Source organism: Kryptolebias marmoratus, linkage group LG3 (genome assembly GCF_001649575.2).
Source record: "Kryptolebias marmoratus isolate JLee-2015 linkage group LG3, ASM164957v2, whole genome shotgun sequence".
NCBI lineage: Eukaryota > Metazoa > Chordata > Actinopteri > Cyprinodontiformes > Rivulidae > Kryptolebias > Kryptolebias marmoratus.
Window position 1 is genome coordinate 5,003,146 of NC_051432.1, and position 7,204 is coordinate 5,010,349.

Sequence of the window (7,204 nt, forward strand, 5' to 3'; positions counted from 1 at the left end):
CAGGAACCAGTAACCCGTCCGGCAGCCACCATTCCACTGGGACAGCTGCGTTCCCCTCGCTCCAATCTCAACGTGGAAAAAATAGTGTCGATTGCGTTCAGAGACCAGTTGACCAAATCCATAGTTCCTTTTGTTATTCGGATGATAGGTAGAAAAAAAGGCTTAAAAAATGCTTGCAAAGCAGGAAGGAAGGGACGGGTTCCGGAGAAAGAGCAGAAGCGTCCGACTCCTCTGAAGGCCAAGCAGAAAAAAAAAAAAATAAAAAAAAAAATGTGACCATTTCCTTCATTTAAATATTTTTGTTTGTTTTGTAATTAAGAGTTAAGAACTGTATTGTTCATGTTAGTCTGTATATTGAAATACATGTTGACAAGAATAATTAGGGTCAGTCCAAACAGGCGCCAGGGGCAGCCCGGGGTCCTGAGGAGCGGTAAGAAAAAGCCCCGAGATGTGCAGAGAGACGAGAAGAGTAAGATGAATGTGAAGCACGTTGGGCTAATGTATGTCTGTTTTGTTTTGTATGCCTCGAAAAACGGACAGTAAAAGTTATTAACAACCCATGCGCGCCTCGACGTCTCAATCGTTCGGGTGTGCAACAAAATATTGGAGGTTCCACCGAGATTATTAACGCTGCAGCGCGGGACTTTGAGTGATGCTGATGGGAGTGAGCAGCCACGGGGGCGCGCCCGGACCGCACAAAACCGACACTGAGGAGCTTGCAGAGAGTGTTTTCCAGCGGCTGTGGCTCTTGCAGTTGGATCAGCTCAAAGAGGTGTGTGCAGAAGCAAAAATCCAATGTGGTCATGCTGCAACAAGGCGAGCGTTAATACGATTAATAACAGAGTCCATTGATGCTGTGAGTAATGATGAGGAAAACGAGGTGGTGCTGTGCTATCTTCATAGAATGTCAAAGTTGATTGAACAGACATCACAACATTCTGAAGTTACTACTGAAGAGGAAGTAACCTTTTTTTTTTTTTTGCTCCTGGTGGAAGGCGGACATGTTTCTTTTCTCTCTGTCTCTCTGTCTCCTGAACTGCCACACCTGCCCCTGTCATCCCATCCCTCGAGTGCAAGATATGCTCAATAACCTGAGCGGAAGTGCGTGGTTCTCTGTCCTGGACCAGGTCGAGGCATACCATCAGGGTTTCCTGGAGGAGAGTAGCAGACCACTGACCGCATTCATAACACCTTGGGGTTTATATGAGTGGATCAGGATTCCCTTTGGCCTGTCGTCAGCCCCAGCACAGTTCCAGCGCAGTATGGAGGAATGTCTTGCAGGTCTTAGGGATGAAACATCTCAGCCTTATCTGGATGATAATCTGGTTCACAGCCAGTCTTTTGAGAATCACCTACGTGATATGAGAGAGGTGCTGCGTCGTTATCAGACTCATGGAGTGAAATTAACTCCAAAAAAGTGTGAAATCTTCAAAGACAAGGTGAAATTCCTAGGAAAGATTGTATCCAAAGATGGCTACTGCATGGACCCTGCTGAGATTGTGCCAGTACAAGCACTCAAAGACCGCATACCAAAAACAGTGGGCGATTTGAGGAAGATGTTGGGATTTCTATCATACTATCGTCCATACATTCCCAACTTGTCACGCACCGCTAAGCCCCTGTACAGTCTGCTGTCCACAGAAAAGAAATCAGGAAATGTGGTGAAAGGAGGAGGCCCAAAAGCAAACAAGGGGAAACACAAGAGTTCCGACCTTCCCTTGAGTCATCCAATTGTATGGACAACACATCACAAGGATGTACTCTGCCAGCTATTGGAGTATTTGCTATCTCCTCCACTATTGGGGTATCCTGACTTTGAGAAACCGTTTGTATTGCACTGTGATGCTTCTCAAGAAGGCCTCGGTGCAGTATTGTACCAAAGACAACAAGGCAAGCTCGTGGTCATAGGTTATGGGTCAAGAGCACTAACTCCTCCAGAAAAGAATTACCACCTCCATTCTGGGAAGTTAGAGTTCTTAGCAATGAAGTGGGCAATCTGCGAACGATTCAGAGAGTACCTTTATTATGCACCCTCTTTCGTTGTTTATACTGACAACAACCCCTTAACCTATGTTTTAACGACAGCCAAGTTAAACGCCACCACACACCGCTGGATAGCTGAATTAGCAGACTTTAACTTCTCCATCAAATACCGACCGGGAAAAGTCAATGGGGATGCAGGCGGGCTGTCAAGGATGCCCCTGGATATAGAGGAGTACATGCGCACATGCATCCAGGAGATGGCCCCAGAGGTGATTTCCTCTGTCACACAATCAGTCCAGCTGACGTCCCACAGTCAAGAACTGTGGCTCTGTCCTGCAGTCATAACAACAGCCTGCGATGATGAAGAACAGGAGCGAATAACATCTCCAGTGGCCAAGATATCAACAGAGGACCTCAGGAAGGCCAAGGAAGAAGATTAGGTGATAGGGAGGGTGCTTGAGTTTGTGATGAAGAAACAGTGGCCTCAGCATGCCAGGAGAAATTGGCGTGATGGCATCTCTGTATTTGCTAGAGAAAGAAAGAAACTGTGTGTCAATGGAGATGGCATCCTTTTTAGGAAATCTGCCACCCGAGCCTAATTCGTGCTCCCCAAAGTGTTCCACCTGCTGAAATACAGAGAACTGCACGAGGAAATGGGACACCTTGGTGTGGAGAGGACATTGAACCTAATCCGGGACCGATTTTATTGGCCATATATGAAAAGGGATGTGGAACACTATGTGACAAGGGTTTGTAGTTGTCTGAAGCGGAAACATCCAAACAGGACAACAAGAGCACCATTGGTCAACATTGTCACCACTTACCCCTTTGAGATGGTCTCCATCGACTTCCTTCTTTGGAGCGGTGTAAAGGAGTATATGAATATATCCTAGTTGTCATAGACCATTTTACACGCTTTGCTCAAGCCCAAAGCATGCACAAACAAATCAGCAAAGACTGCTGCAGAAAAGATTTTTGGAGACTTTGCCCTAAAGTTTGGGTTTCCAGCTAAGCTCCATCACGATCAGGGCAAAGAATTCGAAAACAAGCTGTTTTCTAAGCTGGAAAAGTATTGTGGTATTCAAGGCTCCCGTACAACTCCCTACCATGCAGCTGGAAATGGTCAAGCGGAACGATTCAATCGAACTCTTCTTTCAATGCTCAGAAACCTGACAGAAACAGAGAAGTCAGATTGGAAGAGCTCCCTGTCGAAAGTGGTGCACGCGTATAACTGTACACGAAGTGAGGCAACCGGATTTGCACCATACTACCTTCTTTATGGCAGGAGTCCTCGGATGCCAGTGGACATGATGTTTGGGTTAACTCCAATGGACCAGAGCCACTCACATAGGGATTATGCCAGTAAGTGGAGACAGAGGATACAAGAAGCTTACAAACTAGCCCCTGAGACAGTAAATAAGGAGCAGAACAGTGCAAAGATGGACTTCGACCGAAAAACTCATGGAATGGAGCTGCAGCCAGGATCGAGAGTGTTGGTGTGGAATTTCAAGGAGAGAGGAGGACCAGGAAAACTCAGGTCATACTGGGAGGACAAGGTCTACATAGGAAAACACCAGACAAAGAAATCCACCAAAAACACTCACATACAGTAGGTTAGGCCAACCAACACTGATGGTTAGGCACATGTAATGTGTCAGTTCATGTTTTATCAAGTTACATTGTTCAGTAACACGTTCAGTTTACAGTACATAAGTTAAGTGGCTACTCAACGCAGACTTGGTTAAGAACTTGGTTAAGTTTTTAGTGATTACAGCTGACTAGTACACATCTGGAGTTTAGATCGCTAGCATGTTGAGGTAGTCTGGTACATATGTAAAGCATTGGTACAGCATGTGAATCTGATTAAAGGGTAATGGGGCGGGAAATTGAAGTCAAACTTTACAGTCGGAGATACACAACCTGCAGAGATGGCAGAGTAATTGTACAGATATTACCTGGCCAGTAATGTCTATTGTTCAACATGACATGAAGAGGGAGATAGATGCCATGTTAAGGACTGTATCATACAGAAAGTGTACCAAAAAGACTGTCTTCCAAACCTGTCTCTATACCAACTGAAGACTCAGTCACTCCAGAAGATGTCACTATGTCGGGACGACATTTATTTTGAGGGGGAGAGTGTGGGAGACCAGTTACAGGGGACTCTAGGTCAAAGGGGCCCCTCCACTTCTTTAAAAAAGATACTGTAACCATCTCCTTCCTTTAAATACTTTTGTTTGTTTTGTAATTAAGAGTTAAGAACTGTATTGTTCATGTTAGTCTGCATATTGAAATACATGTTGACAAGAATAATTAGGGTCAGTCCAAACAGGCGCCAGGGGCAGCCCGGGGTCCTGAGGAGCGGTAAGAAAAAGCCCCGAGATGTGCAGAGAGACGAGAACAGCAAGATGAATGTGAAGCACGTTGGGCTAATGTATGCCTGTTTTGTTTTGTATGCCTCGAAAAACGGACAGTTAAAGTTACTGACAACCCATGCGCGCCTCGACGTCTCAATCGTTCAGGTGTGCAACATCTATATATATATATATATATGTATATATACATATATATACATATATATATATGGTAGTGGGTGTGTTCAACGTTTGGAAATCATATTGTTTGATATTTGTAGGCCCAATGAAAGTGAATGTGGTGGTCAAACTTAACTCTCCATCACAAAAGCATTGAATCTTGGTGAGTGAATTGCAAAATTTCACCTTGATGAGAGCTTATTTATGTAACCCAGTCCAAAATAAAGGTATTTTGTATTGAGTTAAGATTATAGAAGAGGTAATAGTTTAAAATGTGTTAAACATGTTTGCTTAAATATGTTAAAAATTGTTATAAATAAGTGTTAACAAAAGTTGTACTTACAAGTACTAAAAGTTGTGGGGTATAATAAGTTAAAAGAATTTGGGAAAATGTACTTAAAACCATTTTATAGAAAAGTAATCTAAGCCATATTTTATTTTGAAAGGGCTCATGTTTGTAAGAGGAAGTGGGGTAGAGAAAAGCAATTTTGCTGGTCCGTGGTTGGTTCGGGACGGAGAAAAATAACGGAGAATGGAGGAATAACGAGATGAACCGCGCTGAAAAAAAAAAACGCGGCGGAGTTTATTTAGAACCGAGTGTTTTAGGAGATAGTCAGGCTTTCAACTCGACAGTCTGTACATAGATACTGACTCTACACTCGTGTTTTGCAGCTACTATGATAATTTCAGAACCGGAATTTACTGTATAGTAGTTGGAAAGTCATATGTAATGCTCGCTAACGCATTAGCATTCATTAGCACAGTGAATGGACATTGAACGCTGTGAGCTAACTCGGCTAACAGAGGACGTAACGTTTCCGTCGGGGAAGCGTTCCAGAGTTAAGCCTAGTGCAGAGAGATGAGCTTACACTGAGAGTTTCGGTGACTGTGCTGGAGGACGGTGTTTGCGTTGGATTTTCCTGCTGTTTCCTGAATCCTGTGGACAGAGGGACTGGTAAAGGAGCGGAAGACATCTTGCCAACTGGGACTAAGGACCGGTAAAATTCAAAGAAGGTTCAAGATTTTCCTTTTGGAGTAAGGTAGCACAAATTCCACGTTCCAGCAATACATCAGGCCTGCAACGGGGTTTTTTCTTTTGGGACTATATTTCAGTTTATTGCCGGCTTAGGTGAACATTGAAGTGTGGGCCCACATTAATTAACATAGGTTGGGTGAAACCAAAAGATTGAAACTTTTGTAAATGTTGTGAATTTATTGTGTTTAATATATGTTCAGAAGTTCAAATGTCATACGTGTGTGTTTGAGTTCTTGTAGAATAGTATTTGGAATTCATTATTTTCTTTGCTCAGAGTTTTATGAAAATGATAGAAAAGTACTGGCATATGTTTATTCTAATGTGAGTGAAACTCAACATAGGTTTAACATACTAGAGTATACTAGTTATTATTGTTAAGTTAATGGGTTTGTTGAACTCAGGAGCCCTTACCTACTTTAGAGCGGTATAACTGGGCTACATTTAGAGCACTTTTGAATGAAAATGTCCCTTCAAAAAGAAATTGACGCCTACTCCGTACTCCTTAACAAGCTTCTCAGGGTCTTCATTGACATACAAAGCTAGTGCTTGGAGGATGCAAGATCTCCTAGTTGCAGTGGAGTTTTTCTGCAAAAAACAACAGGACATTTACTCCATAAACAAGTCACTAACATCCGTAACATTGAGAAATCTCTAAAAGTGGTCCCTGACACAAATATCAACTGTGAGCCCGATAGTTTTAATGCAGCAGTCACTCTTACATTCATAACTCGTTGACTCGCAAAGTGCTCTCTCTAACCACTGATCAGCCAAACATTGAGACTTTAGTTGTGCATGTTGGAGCCAACGATCTGGCAAAGCAAAAATCTGAGATTCTGAAAAACGACTTTATTATTCTTCTGGACACTATGGGAAAAATAAAAATGAAGTTATTTCTAAGTGGTCCAATTCCATCACCTCAATGGGGAGACGAAAAACACTCCAGGCTGGACATGATAAACAAATGGCTGATTAAAACCTGCTATGCCAGCTCAGTGACCTTCATCGGTAACCTCGGGATCTATTGGCAGTGCTTTCACCTCTTTGGAAGAAGTGGACGCAATCTTAACAAACATGGGATAAAGCTCCTCACTGCAAACATTTTCTACTTTGTCAACAAGAACAACACAGAAGAACAGGCTCAAGGATGTATGACTAGGAAGGAACCCTCCGCTTATCAGAAGCAAAGTGTCCCAAAACAAACTGATAAAACATCGACTGGGGACAGAATGACTAGTTCCCCTCCTCCTTCCCCCCTCCCTCATCTTTCCCCCTTCCCTCCTCCTTCCCCCCTCTCTCTCTGCTCCTACACTCACTCACAAGAAATGTCTTCCGGACCAGAGTTTCTCAAATTTACGGATGGAATGAATCAACAGGTTCGCCTCAGCACGACTCTCCTTCGTGGTAACATAGCAGACCTCACTTCATCTAAGCCACCTGCCTCTGACTTCCCTGAGGATCCAGCACTCTGCGTTTCTGAGGTCTAAGACCGGGGTCCAGATATTATCTTTACACCCGTCTTCCTCCAGAATATGTCTGGCCCCCCGGCACCGCATAGCAGGACATTACCTGTCCGGATCACTACAAGAAAAGTTACAAAAAACAGAAATACAAAAAACAGCTGTATTAATTCAAACCTCAGACTGATCCCCTG